General features: G+C 33.7%; 1 long non-coding RNA gene across 1 annotated transcript in view; it reads left to right on the top strand.

Moving 5' to 3' along the window:
- The window catches only part of LOC143234730 (uncharacterized), a 60609-nt gene that overhangs the window by 25392 nt on the left and 18490 nt on the right, over positions 1–16727 (top strand). The window contains exons 2-3 of the long non-coding RNA XR_013018778.1: positions 1021–1163; positions 11705–11929. This is a non-coding gene — a long non-coding RNA (uncharacterized LOC143234730). The remainder of the gene's footprint in view (positions 1–1020; positions 1164–11704; positions 11930–16727) is intronic.

Raw genomic sequence — 16727 nt, 5'->3', positions numbered from 1 at the left:
GTATACTCAGGCAACGCAGACACTCATCGAACATAATCGATTCTAGCGCATGCTCTGTCATGTTTAAAGGAAACAAACTGTCGTCAGTGAAGAGCAAGCATATGCTGTTTCAAATGCAACACTAATTTTTTACTTCGGTGTATTTTTAAGAAAAATCCAACAACGAAACGTTCAGTTCTTCTTCCCAGTTTTTTTCGTTATAAAACATGTCATAATTAAAACTACTGTTTCCTACTTACAGATTGACACACTGGTAGTTCTGCGAAATCAAACCACTAGAAACCGAGTTTCGATCCCAATGGTGGGCAGATGATATCGTGTAACTTTGTGCTTAATTACAAACAAACAAATACAGACACACCAGTAGCACGAGACATACGTTATAAATTAAAACTGTGCAAAGATTTTTTTTTCTGTATATAGAGATCACTAGAGATATTGTAAATGATATATTTTTATGCCACAGCACTCTATGTTCGTATAGGAATATGATTGATATGGTCATTATTATATATATATATATATATATTTACTTATATATCTATATAGAAAGAGAGATAACTGCTTAAGTCATTATGTATATAAAAATAATAGATAGCGTCATTATTTTACAAACGAGCTTAAAATACGCATTTTAAGTGTATATGGTTTGTCAAATTATGGGAAACACAAAACCATTAGTTGAAAGCTAATTAAACATGAGTATCTATTAAAATTGTTGTTGTTTTTATGTTTTTCTTCGGTAATTAAGTCGCAGTCTGTGAATAAAAGAAAGCCTGTTTGTAAAGAAATGTAAATCATTCATAGTTTGGGATATTCAACATCGTACACTTGTCCTATACGTTAATATTGTTAATGCTTTATGATCACATGACCTCTGATTATCATCTGTTTTAAAGTTTGTGTGATAGATAGTTGTACTTTTAATAATTAGAACTGAGACTTTTGATTATATGTCACTCACGCATACGAACTGAAATATTTGAAGGAGACATTCAGTATATTCTTTATATTTTGTAGTTTAAAATAGGTTTTCCATGGTCTGAGGGTTAGGGCGCTCTACTCGCAATCTGCGGATCGCTGGTTCAAGTTCCCGTTGCCGGACATAATCGCTCTTTCAACCATGGGGTGTTGTGTTGTGACAGTCAATCCAGGAGTTGGTGGTGAGTGGTGATAACCAGTTGCTTCCTCTCAAACCAAATTAAACATCTGTCAGATGTGGAATAAGTTTACTGTGCTAGCTTTACAGCTAACACTTCATCTGAAGATACTGTTGGCTGTACTTTATGGTAACGTTTTTGAATCAAAAGTGTAACATAATATTTATATATTCGTCAAATCAATGTGTAAATGTGCTTTCTAATTATTTAGCACGCCCAACCATATTACAATTACATGTTTTCTGTTGTTTTGTTAAGTTTTCTTTCCAGATTGCATTTATCGAATATGGAGATACAGTTTGTGATTAATGTTATATACTGAAATAAGGAGAATGAATAGAATCTGTTGAGTACCGTCATGTTGGAACTGTTCCTAGAACTGATTGATGTACTGAATACGTTTCTTGTAGGACAATGAGACTGAATGGAACGGTTTCTCCAAAGTTGTTCGGTCTCACAACATTATTCTTCTAGTTTATTTGCATAAAGTCATCATAACCTAAACACGCGTGATTTAACATTGCTTTGTTTATGAAACAAAACAAAATAAAATCATTGTTTATGAAACTCGATAAAATATTTATCTAAATAAGTCAGTTTTTCAAGAACACACTAATGTATTTGTGTATGAAACAAACTGTGACCGAACTGACTTCTGCCGTGAGGCCCAGCATGGCCAGGTGGTTGAGGCACTCGACTCGTAATCTGAGGGTCGCGGGTTCGATTTCCTGTCACACCAAACATGCTTACCCTTTCAGCCGTGGAGACGTTATAATGTGACGGTCAATACCACTATTCGTTGGTAAAAGAGTAGTCCAAAAGTTGGCAGTGGGTGGTGATGATTAGTTGCCTTCCCTCTAGTCTTACACTGCTAAATTAGGGACGGCTAATTCAAAAAGCCGTCGAGAGTTCAAAACAAAACAATCATGTTAACAATCACGGATCGATTCCTCTTGGGGGTACAGCACAGATACAGATAGTCCATTGTACTGCTTTATGCTTAACAAACAAAAAAAAAACAGTTCATCAATATTTATGAACATTATGTATGAATGCTGGTATCTTACATTTGTTCTACTTCGCTGTGTTAACACCACCGAGTTGGAAGTTGGATGCTGTTTGGTCCTATGACAGAGCTCTGAACTGGAGAGTATGGTTAAAATCACCACAACATATTCCCCATTAGTACTTTATAACAGTGATAGTTAGTTTCTTCAGATGTCACTGACTGACTGCCTTCAAACCGTCAAAACGGTAACAGACAGCCTAAATAGCTTTGCCAAAAATACAAATGTGTTATTGGGGTTGCAGTGAAAAATACCACCAACAGAGGAAGTATCAGACTAATAGGTTTATAGTGTAACCAATGTTTTTAATAATAATAATAACTTATATTTATAAATAACTTATTTTATCTTCACCCCTCGTGACTAATTTTTAATAGAAGTTCAGGTTGTCTTTAGTTTCATATTATTATTATTGTGTGTGTGTGAGTTATAATCGACGATTAGTTTTAGACTAAACATATATTTGCTTGGCAATTTACACACACACACGGTAGTGAACTAAAAATCCGGGGCTCGATTCCTCGCACTGGACAGAACGCAAGTAGCCATTAATGTAGTTTTGCGCTAAACCAGCCAACCATACTTTGTTTACGTCTAGACCTATCTTTCTTGCGCTAGATAATGACCACTCCCAGTTGTGAGAACAGCGTATGAATATGTTACCACGCAGTTACTTGGAAAATCTTTTATTACATATCACGCCACTGTAAAAAACACACAATTTGGACCAAGTAATTGAATTTTATGCCATCAGCAGTTCCTGTGTACCATGTAAAAACCAACAACATTTTTTTCGTGTTTAGATATCATTCAGTTCTTTTACACGTATCTAACTACCTCCACTTAACATTTTAAGAAACTGATGAGACGCTCTCACGCTTAGTTGAAGTGCTTTACAAAACAAACATTTCTCAACAGTTTCCACGACATTGTTGAGTTTCAGGCAATTCTGTTCAGCATTTACAATGTTATTACTATTATTTTTAGTTTTATTTTATTTGTACTATGTGTAAGGGATTTAACGTGCCATGATTCTATTTTAAACGTGTGAACTACAGACAGTGAGTTGTCGTAAATTTGGAACTTACAACATCCAGAGTTTAGTAATATTACATCCATAAAATGTGCTTAAGTGTCTTGTTGAAACTAGCTTTACATTTTATGAATGTATTCAGTTATAACTATTGACACATTAAGCACATATTCTAAAGCTCACCATTCAAATAATACACTACATTCGATTTTACGTAATCATTTTCACGGTTCTCTACAATTTACGAAAATATTTTATTGTTTTAGTGAAAACGCTACAAACGTTTATCACGCGGTAACCTTATTTAAGCCTTTGTTTTTATATAGGCGAGTTAAATCATTTATTTTACTTTACTTTTCATGAAGGATTTCTGTTGGAGATCGTGTTGTCTAAAGATTCTGACGTAGCGAAAACATGAATGTCCTCCTCCTTTAATCATACAAAGGCTTTATGTTTTTTACACTTGGGTGAACTATGACTATACAGTTTTGGAAATATGCCATTATGATCACAAAGAAGTTTGTTCAACCGTCAATCATGGAATAAAGAATTTCCTGCCAGGCTAAATTGCAATACTTTTGTCTTTACAGTGATATAGAGCTAAAGCTACGAAAACTATTATTTTGATCTCAACTGTTACAAATAGTTTTGACTCTAGAACCGAAGGATCTCATTAGCTTTGTGTTTTCATGACTTAGAGTGTACAAGGCCATGTGGTCTAGGCACTCGACTCGTAATCTGAGGGTCGCGGGTTCGATTCCCTGTCACACCAAACATGCTCACCCTTTCAGCCTTGGAGACGTTATAATGTGACAGTCAACACCACTATTCGTTGGTAAAAGAATAGTCCAAAAGTTGGCAGTGGGTGGTGATGATTACCACTGCTTACACTGCTAAATTAGGGACGACTAATGCAAAAAGCCGTCGAGAGTTCAAAACAAAACAAATATGTCGGATAAATTAGCCCGATGTTTTTGTAAATTCTTCACATCAATTACTGTAACAACCGGGAACGTAATATTAGTCAATAATGACGCAGTATGTGACCACCACCAGTAATTTTAGGGACAGAACTAGCATTTCGTAACTGCTTCATACAAAAAGACTTTAAGAAACCGGTATAAACTGTTATACCCTTAATGGCCTATCGTAAAGTTTATGCTGACCTACAAACAATTATTTCCCGTTATGACTGTGTTTGTAACTGATTTATATAAATATTAACAGTTGTAAAAAGTTATTTGTAGAGTTACAGAATACGAACAAATGTTCCAGATTTTGTAGTTCGGCATTAGACATGATATCAGAGTATAAATCATGATCACAATTCAAATACCAGCTGTTAAAAATATGTCTGAAAGACGGATTCACGTTTATACATGTCTTAGGTATACTAACAGTACTGACACTTTGCACTGTTGCTCAATGAATCCCTTATAAAATACACTCCATATACGGCTGTTGGATATATAATTGAATGACCATATTAAATGTATGAGCATTGTTTTTAAATGTCATAACAATTAGCTATTAAACAATGAGTTAAAAACTTTAACAGTATACATATATATTAATATATGTTAAAACACTTTATACATTGTTGGTATTGTACATAGACTATAAGTTGTAACACATAATCCACTAAACCTTTGTAGTATGCTTGAAAAGATTGTTTCTAATGCATATTTAACCTTTTCACTGTCATGGGTACATATAAAGAAAGTCGAGTGCGTTAAATTAAATACACTTTCAATACGCATCACAGTAAGTCATGTGAGAACTACAACATATATATAGTAGCGTTAGAACGGTATGTATCAGAACTACATTTTGGATAGTATTTGTTAAGTCGTCGTTCATACTATTTGTCTCAGTCTATATTTAAAGCACACACACACAATATCTGTTTGATATTGGCCCAGCGAACTAGAAGTAGTTAGATAACAGACAAACAGACAGACACATAAAGTTTTCGGAAAGATAATATGGAAATAGGGGCATGTTATTGAGGGTTTTTTTTTATCCCCAACCATTATTACTGTTATTGAGTATTTATTATATTTGACATACGTTTACGCTAACTGTATTCATAGATGCCACTACGTCCTTACACCAGATCAAAAACTCTTAAATTTTTTTAACATAACATAACACACTGTATGGAGAGAGGGCACACAAGTATCTTATATATCTCCAACAGCGCGCGAGCACCCTCTATAGTGGAATGTGATGACAAAATGGCCGCCACTATCACAATAACACATAAACTTAAATGAAGTTTCAACTAAAACATCCACCTTAAAGAGCCATTTCTTAGGTTCTACCCACTTCCTACTTTGACCTGTGCCCTTACAACTCCGTCCCGTTAAACACTTCTGATTTCAGTGATTGTCAGTTCAAGACCTGGATGTTGAAAGCGAGCTACAGGAAGCGTCCATATTGCCATTACTTCACCAGCTACCTGTTTGTAGAAAGTCACTCTGACAATCACACAGTGTGTACCACATTCTGACAATCACATAGTGTGTACCATGTTTTAATAACATACATATTGAGAGGTGAGGTAATAGTGAGTGCTGTAATAGTATGTCATGTTATAAATAAATGATGTGTAAATTAAGATGTTCCTAGCCTGGACGAATGACAGGTGTATCAGTTTGTAACATACAATTTAACGTTTCCTGTTTCTTCTGATAATGTCTTAGATAATGGCTTACTCCTCATAATCACAAACTACTATGTTAAAGGAAAAAAGGAAAAACAGTTTTGACAACAAACATGTGGATATGTGTAATATGTTTTTAAATCTGAAATGACCAAGGTAGTCTATGTGGTTCATGACATGTTAATCAACTATTCACAGATGGTTGTATTGCAGGAAGTTGTACGATATTTTATGTTTGTATCAAACAAAATAAGTATATACGTTATCGATCAATAGCTTGGTGTGGGAGTGGGTTTAACTCATGCAAGATCAAAGTACGAGTTAATAAGCTAGTAAAATAATATCATTAAATATTAACGTTGGCGGTGTGTCTCTAATCTTGTCATGCCAGCTTTCAGATTTGGTTTAAGTGTCAACAAACTATAGTATAAACTTATTAAGAGCAGGTTTGCCAGAAATCATCGAGTAATATCCTGTGTTCTTTCCCATTCAGATCTGGGCAAACATTGAACTCACTAAAGCAGTCAATGATGAACTCCTACAGCTCTTTAAAGGAGTCTGATTTCATCCTTTCATAAGTTTTTTACATTTAATAGACATGTGGTTTGTTTTTAATTTCGTAAACAACTATACTAGAACTATCTACACTAGCCGTCCCTAATTTAACAGTGTAAGAGCTGAGGGAAGGCAGCTAGTCATCACCACCCACCGCCAACTCTTGGGCTACTCTTTTACCAACGAATATCGAGATTATAACGGCACCACGGCTGATAGGGCGATTATGTTTGGTGTGATGAGGATTCGAACCCACGACCCTCAAATTATGAGTTGAGCACCCTAACCACCTGGCCTTGCCAGGCTTCTGAAAATGAACTACATAATCCTGATACCAATAAGAATGTTTGTTTAGGAAAACCTATTAATTGTTGACATTATTTTGTGTGTAAAGCTGTGTTCACACATCTATTTCTTCGAAAGATAGCGAAACTTTTAGTTTGATCTGAGAAGATCAAAACCAACGAACGGTCATACTTTTCTAATAAGATATTCGAAGCATGTTTTTCGTTGATCTTCCATCACAAAAAAACAAATAAAAACACATACAACAAAACCAAATAATGAAGTTTGTTTCTGGCTTTTGTGTTGTAAATAACTTGAATCTCTTTGGATTTTCAGAGCTACTTTTAGAACAAATATTTGTGGCAAAAATTCCTTTTTCTGTGTGTGTGTGTGTTTGTGTGTGGTTGAATGTTCTTCGTAGAAAATCAACAACTTTTGGAAATCTATAGAAATGTTTAGATAATTAATGAATATATATATTTATTCCTCGTTATGGATTATTGATTGTTATCAGATGTAACATTTATATGCAGAGTGGCGTAAATTATGTCAGTAACATCTAAACATCGATTCTATAATGGAGCAGATAACCTTGGATTTTGTTGTTTTTTTTACTGTTACATACTTTGATAAATCTGGCAATGAATCTCTCCTTAGGCTTAAGACGTATTATAGTTCGTATATATATATACTGTAGCAATTGTAGCTTCGTGAACTTTGTTAATAATCGTTAAGACTAGCAATTTTAGTCCCATTGGGTGCGATCTGTGAAGCTACATTGGCCCGGATCAAGTAAAGACACGTCATCTTTCAAACTGCCTAATGTCGTTCATGATGATGTGTTTGTAAATCCAGCCGTTTGATAGTTAGAAAGTACTACGTGCCCTGTTCTGTAATAATCTCTTATTAAATGACTCTCATGATTAGGTTTAAATAATTTTGCAAAATACTTTGAAATAAACTCAGTAGTAAAATTTTCGTACTGGATTCTAGTTCTGCTTTTAAATATATTACTTTCTTACAATAATAATTTATAGATTGTGGTTGTACATACATTGCATACCATGGTATTGTGTCGTAAACTCGGTGCATTTCTACAGGAGCTGTTGTATACTTAGTACAAGTGTGTACTATCTTACTGTATACGCAGTACAAATATATAGATATTGTTACATACCCTGTATACATACATATAGTATCTTAGTGAATATCAATTTATAATTCATGGAAGCTTATTGTACACACAAAGTACAGGTTATTTGTATGCAGTCAGGCCCTTGCTAATCAAGATTATCTCATTGAACACTCAGTTCTAAACCAGGCTATTGTAGTTTACACTCAGTTCTAGACCAGGCTATTGTAGTTTACACTCAGTTCTAGACCAGGCTATTGTAGTTTACACTCAGTTCTAGACCAGGCTATTGTAGTTTACACTCAGTTCTAGACCAGGTTATTGTAGATTGCACTCAGTTCTAGACCAGGCTATTGTAGTTTGCACTCAGTTCTAGATCAGGCTATTGTAGTTTACACTCAGTTCTAGACCAGGCTATTGTAGTTTGCACTCAGTTCTAGATCAGGCTATTGTAGTTTACACTCAGTTCTAGACCAGGCTATTGTAGTTTACACTCAGTTCTAGACCAGGTTATTGTAGTTTGCACTCAGTTCTAGACCAGGCTATTGTAGTTTGCACTCAGTTCTAGACCAGGCTATTGTAGTTTGCACTCAGTTCTAGACCAGGTTATTGTAGTTTACACTCAATTATAAGCTAGGTTATTGTATTTCACAATCAGTTCTAAGCTAGGCTATTGTATTTCACACTCAGTTCTAAGCCAGATTATTGTATTTTACACTCATTCTAAGCCAGGTTACTGTATTTCATACTTGGTTCTAAGCCAAATTATTGTATTTCACACTCGGTATTACTGAGCCAGGTGATCGTGTTGTACATTCGATGCCAAACCAAGTGATATTACACCCAGTTCTACACCAGGTAATTTAATTTGTACCCAGATCAAAGCCATCTGATCGTATGGTCGTTTTCTACACCTCATCGTGTTCCACACTTGGGGCAAAGCCAGTCCTATCTGATGTTCAGCACTTAACCAGATGATGACATTCCTCATTCGGCTCAACTATTAAACCAAATTATTCTACTCCATGCTCGTTACTAAGTTAAAGTATCGTTTTACACTTTTGATACTAAGCCACTCGAGCCAAGTTGAGCCAAGTGGTCTAATTTATACACAATTATAGACCAGATGATCGCATTATGTACTCACCACATAGTCATAGAATCTTGTTGTGACCTCATTTCTACACCATCAGATCTTGTAAACTCGGTGTTAGTTCATATACTCACAGCGTATTGTTATTTTTTCTCTAAAGGACTTCATTCTATAGTTAGTGCTAATACGCAGTACATCATCCTATAATAAATAGTTGGTGTTTTATGTAGCAGACGTTAAAAGCAAGAGATAGGCTGTAAATAAATATTTATTACTAGAGTTGAGGTATTTGGAAAGTGGAATAAAATATAAGCAGGGAGAGATAATCCCCAGACAGGGTTTTTTTCCTTCCAAGTTCTAACCGTATTCTACATTAGCGCTCAATAGATCAAAACATTTTAAGTAGCGTGAACAGCAGAATACAGTTCGAGCCTTTTCATTCCCCTCATTGAAACGAGATGTAACCTGTATATGTTTGAAATTTATTGAACTCTCTGCACGCCATAAAACCAATATGCACGAGGAATCGCTCTAACTTTTGTCATGGCGGACAGAAACGGGTAATTCTAGCTTTTGTGGGATATTATAGACTGGCGATGTCTTAGAATATCAAGTTTTGTTTAACTTTCTTACATCGTATAACTGTTACCCGTTATTATTTAACTTTGTTACTTCGTATAACTGCTCACCGTTATTGTTTAATGTTTGTTACATCATATAACTGCTATCCGTTATTGTTTAATGTTTATTACATCATATAACTGCTATCCGTTATTGTTTTGTTTTATAGCCAAGTAATAAACAGCATGAGATTCACAAACGAAAAACGTTTTATGCTGTTGCATGTTATTTATGTCAACATATAACTACACACACACATAAAAATGAGTTCTCATTATCCGATATTATAACACACATATTAATGAGGTTAATTCTTTATCATAAACTGACGAGAAATACAAAAAATCGTAAACAAAATACGTAAGGAAACTAAAATCTATAATAATAGCCTTTGAGCCTACCAGTATGTCTACATGTTCGCTCAGCTTAATAGGTTTAAGTTAGCCCCAAGTCCTTGTACTAAGCTAAGAATGCAATATAGCATTCATTAGAGTAAAATTCAATGACTATTTTTTTTCTTGAATTTCGCACATAATGACTGGGGGGCTGTGTGCTTTAGATGTTCATAATTTTGAAGTGATAGACGAGAAGTAAGATAGCTTATCAACAGCACTTAATAGAACTGACCTTAACATTATCACGTTCCAAATGCTGAAAGTGCAAGAATGTACGGTGACGGGATTCAATTCCGCAAATTACAAGTTCAATATCCTAACTACATCACTAAGTAATAGTACACATTTATTACACAGTTTAATCATAATGTTATGACCCTATAAGCATGAATTTAACTACACCCGAAGTCCCCCGCTGGTACAGCATTAAGTATAGTGATTTACAACGCTAAAATCAGGTGAACTCACATGATAGCCCGATGTGGCTTTGCTGTAAGGAAAACACACACACTACACTAAACGTGTTTGTTGTACTTATTTGAAGCTACATCGATAAATATGTAAAAATATGAAACAATTAATTGTGTTGAAAACTAACGAAAAACACTAAACATAAGACGGTCAAACTACAGAGAAAGTTTAAAATACTAGTAAAACAATTCATAACACTAATGTGTTTAAACAGACGCCTTCGCAATTGTTAGTAATTCAAATGGGTAAAAAAAACCTACTATATAAATTAAACAAAATGAAGAAGGAAGACTTATATAGATCTTATGGTATGTATATATATATCCAGACTTAACTCAAGTACAAAAAAAATTTTTGAAAACGTTCATCACGAAATTTTTTTTAATTACATGTGACCTGTACTTTTAATTTATCAGAAAAACCTGGTTAAAGGTTTCGAGTAAGAGCCGTCACTTGAAGGTTAACCATTATGATTTATTAATATTCTCGTTTTCTCTAGTCTCATTTTATTGTCATTAATAACTCATGGGATTTTCATTTTATTTGGACCCAGCATAGCCAGGTGGTTAAGGTACTCGACTCGTAATCCGAGAGTAGCGGATTCGGATCCCCGTCACACCAACCATGCTCGCTTTTTCAGCCATGGGGGCGTTATAATGTAACGGCCAATCCCACTATTCATTGGTAAAAGAGTAACCCAAGCGTTGGCAGTGGGTGGTGATGACCCTCTAGTCTTACACTGGTAAATTAGGCACGGCTAATGCATATAGCCCTCATGTAGCTTTGTACGAAATTTAAAACAAACCCAACCGTTTTATTTCCATTAATATCTATGTAGTTTCCATTTGATTGTCATCAGAAACATGTGATGAAAGATGTATCGCAGCGCAGTCACTATTGTAAAGGCACTATTTTATTTTACTTTGTTTCTAGTATTCATTCTCACTCCTGTAACAGGTGCTTAACATCGATGCCTCAGGAAGAGTTGAAACTTCACTTATGAAAAATGACGTGTATATTTTACGTACTTGTAAAAACCAAGAGAGAAACTTAATACTCTAAGACCCAGGGAGAAATGCGTTTTATTCTATACTACAGACTTCATAGTAACATCATCACTGGATTCACTAAGTGCTTCTTTTTGTAAATTACAGACTAAAAATATTTTTTCGGAAGTTTCTTATCAATTATCTGTTGAGTGAATGAATACTTTTTTTTTTACCCTAGCAAATCTACAGACGGATTAAAAAGATTATTCAGTACCGTATTGTAACTTCTTGCTATTGACGTCATCATGCTAGATAAGCACTGTTTCTTCTTCGCTGTGATTTAATCTAGATGGGTTTATAACCCATGGACCAATCAGATAAAGTTTCACGAAGAAAGACAAGTGACGTAGGCCAGGCACAACCACAGGGCGAAATGGACGCTTTGCTTTTAGGGAAAACAAAGGTCAGTTATTTTATAATGTAATTCGTCTGACAGGTGTTTAATGCTTTTATTAAATATTCTAGCATTTTGTTATTTTTTAAAATGTATAAAAGACAGTAGTTTTAAGTACAGACTTTCATCTTTATTAAAATAAAACTTGAGACTTTGTTTTAAGTTTTCTTGTAAATTATCAATATATGAATCATTCTAGATAACAGTTCACTTTAATAGTTTTTTTTTTAAACAGTCATTACGCCCTAGTGGGATTCGAATACACTAGGTTGATTAAAAGTGTGAAGAGTTTGACACCCCGTAACCAACAAAGTCATGGAAAACAAGCAATGTTTTAAGTATGCTGTTGTAATGTTGTTCTTTCCTTGTGTTGTACCTTATTAATTTTATTTGAAAAAAAGAAGGCCTAGTTTGTTATCATATAACGATAACAAGTTGATTTCTTTCTTAATATTTCTACAAGCTGCTATGACTTTTTCGCTTCGTTTACGTTTAAACGGAAATATCACGCTAATCGTACAACAACTGAAGGGAAAATAAAGTTGATTGATAATTTCACAGCTGATTTATCAAATAACTGAATATAAGCGATAACTAAAACAGATCGAGATATATCAATGAAACTAAATCTCCGCTAAATGACAGGATCCATACCAGCTGAAAACAAAAATAAGTCAATGTTTCATTGATTTTCATTTTTATTATTTACTCTCATCTTTCGATCTTCACCTAATTTACTAGATTCGTGACGTCAAATTTACGATGTTTTGAGTATTTTAGGCGAACTTTTATGTTTATTTCTTCTTAAGCTCAAAGTTACACGATGAGCTCTCTGTGCTCAGCAGCAAGTCTGAAAGTTTATAACGTTAACAATCGAGTTTCGACACCTGCTGTGTAATTTTGTGCTGAACAACAAACAAACATACGTATAATCTTATGTGGATATTTCAAACTCTTCGTTATGCATGTACTAATAAACAAATCTGTCTCTATGTCTTGCACTGAGAGAGAGACATTTAACAGGTAGTACGCTATATTGAGGTTAACTAACCAATTATGTAGTCCTGCAGGCACTGCGGAACGTTTGTAATTCGGACGCAGATTATTTCTCATGTTGCAGTCTTGTATATTCAACTACGTGTCGATAGAATCATAATTATATCTCTAGTTTGGAGCAGTTTATGTAAAATGAAGTTTTTATAATTACCTGAAAGCTTTCTGTCTTGAATATAATGCTTCTTTACAATAATGTGCCTTAAGCAATGATTTTATAAATTATGTTAATTAAAAAAAAAACTGGAGGAAAGATCGTGGCGACCTCTCGATTCTATATTTAGCGTTCTGTTACAGCAACCAACTAATAGAGCAACAATAACGAAAAGACTTGCACCCTTCTCAGTATTAAACCAGTGGACGGCTTCTCTTCCTTAAGAAAATAAAAACATTTTTAAAAACTTCTAAAACACAGTTAAGATTAAATTAAACAAATAAATATAGCAGTGAATGTTAAAATTATGTATTCCTATAACTTACGGTTTTATTCGTCCGATATTTCATTCTTTTAGCCAAAATAAAATGAAGCAACACAAAGTAACACCCTCTATTACACCAAAGTAGACATAGCATGAAAAAAACGTTAAGAAAAATGATTTTTAGCGTGGGCTCTGCTAACTAAAAAGAATTAAAAAGAAATAGTAAAATAATCCCATATAGACAAAGTATCTGTCGACGTTTAGATTCTGTACATAACGTGTTACAAAACTTGTGCACCGTTGTTTATAACTTCCGTTAGATTCTGTACATAACGTGAACTATTGAACTGTTTTTAAACATCTCTTCAGTCCTTCTAATTATACCCTGGTGTTAAAACCCGTTCCTATCTCCTCTTCTTTAAGAAATCTAAGAATCAAAGAGCAAAAGTAATGGTCACGTGATTTGATCAAAGAAAGTTCTAATTATATTCAGTCTTTACAAAAACCAACATTGATTATATACGAAACGTCTGAAGCTAGTTCTAACTATATTCTGTCTTTACAAAAACCAACATTGATTATATACAAAACGTCTGAAGTTAGTTCTAAATATATTCTGTCTTTACAAAAACCAACATTGATTATATACAAAACGTCTGAAGCTAGTTCTAAATATATTCTGTTTTTACAAAAACCAACATTGATTATATACACAACGTCTGAAGCTAGTTCTAATTATATTCTGTCTTTACAAATACCAACATTGATTATATACAAAATGTCTGAAGCTAGTTCTAATTATATTCTGTCTTTACAAAAACCAACATTGATTATATACAAAATGTCTGAAGCTAGTTCTAACTATATTCTGTCTTTACAAAAACCAACATTGATTATATACGAAATGTCTGAAGCTAGTTCTAACTATATTCTGTCTTTACAAAAACCAACATTGATTATATACAAAATGTATGAAGCTAGTTCTAATTATATATGCAAAAACGGCTCGTTTGGGTTGAGAAAATATTTTACGTAGAAGAGCGAACAACGTTTCGACCTTCTTCGGTCATCGTCAGGTTCACAAAGAAAGAAAGAGGTAACTGATCGGAAGCTGACCACATGTTTGGAAGGGGTTGTGTAGCTGAGTGTCGGAATATAGAGGGCGGTTTTAGATGTTTCAATATATAATTTTATTTTATTATATTTAATATAGGTGTAAAGGCGTTCCTTTATATTGGTTTATTTTGGGTTTAAGTTGTTGTATAAGTAAGGCTTCTTTAATTTTGCGTTTGTTTATGTTTGTTTCTTTATTTAGTATTTGAGTGTTTTCTATGGTTATGTTGTGTTTATTTGACTTGCAGTTTTCGAAAACGTGTGAAAGTGACTTTTTATGTTCTTTGAATCTGGTTTCCATTTTTCTACTTGTTTCTCCAATATAGAAGTCGTGGCAGTTATCACATTGTATTTTGTAAATAATGTTGGTGTGGTGTTTGTCAGTGTAGTTTTTACATAGTATAGACCTTAGTTTTGTGCCTGGTTTTTGGATAAATTTGGTATTAACTGGAATGTCATGTTTTGTTACTAGTTTTTGCCAAATGTTGGTTATTTGTTTGCTGATGTCGGGAATATGTGGTGTGCAGCAGTATATGGTTTCGTGATTTTTTTATTCGTGAAATATATTTACTTTTGTTGGTTGATTTTGCTTTCTGTCTAGGTGTGTGCGTGTAATGTTTTCTACGGTTTGTGGAGGAAACGTATTGATGTTGATGAAGTATTGTTTTATTTTGTCTAATTCATCGTTAATTTTATCTGGTGAGCATAGTTTTATGGCTGTGTTTATTTGGTTTCTTAGTATGTTGAGTTTTTGTTTTGTTTCATGTGCTGAGTCCCAAGGAATGTATAGTCCAGTATGGGTGATTTTTGGTGGATTTCTGTTTTGAATTGTGTGTCGGTTCTTGTAATTTTGAGGTTAAGAAATGATATTTGATTGCTTTCTTCCTGTTCACATGTGAAGTTAATGTTGGGATGTATAGAGTTAATGTGATTGAAAAAATTAAGTATGTGTTCTGTAGATTTGAATCCCGCAACCGTGTCATCTACATATCTGTACCAGTATAGTGGTGGATGTAATGCTGTGTTAATTGCTTGTGTTTCAACTTGTGTCATAAAAATATTGGCTAGAACTGGTGATACTGGGTTGCCCATGCTTAGGCCATTTGTTCGTACATAGTTTTGGTTGTTGAACATGAAGTTTGTCTTTATCGTGGTGAATTCTATGAGGGTTGCTAACTGGTTACTGGGAATGTCTATAGTTGGGTTAGGGTCTCGGATATAAAGTTCTAAGGCTATCTTGCAGGCTTCAGTGGTTGGAACTTCTGTAAAGAGGGATATAACATCGAAACTGGCCATTAAGGCTTTATGATTTCCTTAAGCTTATGTACGCTCGCCTTTTTTTCAATAGCATATGTTTTCAGAAGACGAATGTTGGAAGTAAATTACTAATTTAGCTACTGCCATCTAGTGTCAGTTTTGAATAATAAGCACTAAAGTTTTTAATTTATTGACTTGTGTTCACTAAAAAATCAGTTAACGTGTAGTACCTGAAAATAAGACTAGAAAAACACATTTCAATAGAATGATTTATAAATGATACATTTAATACTTACAAAATTTTTATTATAGACGTTTTCTCTTTGACTAACCGCATTTAGAAAATATTATAACATTATTAATCTAATTCAATTTAGATATTAACGGAAAAAAGCTAGAATGGAATAATTGAAAGGAAGACAGAAATTACTTCTTTGAACATTTGATAGTCAACGATCGTACTTCAAAAGATATTTAAACTTGATAAATGATTTATATATAAGATTATTTACTATTATAAAGTTCTAAACTTTTAAGTTATACATTACTAGTCATGACTATGCCTATCTTCCTATAGTAGCATTTGTCTTACTGGGCCAGATTAAGATATAACTAAGAGAAATATTCATACTTGACTGTACACGACAAAGAAAATTACGTGGTATTTTCACCTTCAGTTTTTATGATGTTTTTATCTCTCCTCACATTTTTTGCTTTTATTTTATAACATGATTACACGGTTTCCTTTTTCTAAAACAAAATTGTCTGTTTGGTTCCATTATTTCTCTCTCTCTTTTTTTTACATATATTATTCTCTATACGAATTAGAACAAATATGTTATTAAAATGAGCAACAGATGGCGCTGCATTTAAACTAATTGCATTTAATTTTTAAAAGGGTTCGATTTTGTAGTAATTGCCATTTGTACATGTTTTGAAGTTAGTCGAACCATTTTTAACGCAGC

The sequence above is a fragment of the Tachypleus tridentatus genome, chromosome 12, assembly GCF_004210375.1.
Source record: "Tachypleus tridentatus isolate NWPU-2018 chromosome 12, ASM421037v1, whole genome shotgun sequence".
Taxonomy (NCBI): domain Eukaryota; kingdom Metazoa; phylum Arthropoda; class Merostomata; order Xiphosura; family Limulidae; genus Tachypleus; species Tachypleus tridentatus.
The sequence above is the reverse complement of the archived record's forward strand: the minus strand, read 5'-3'. Positions and strand labels throughout refer to the sequence as shown.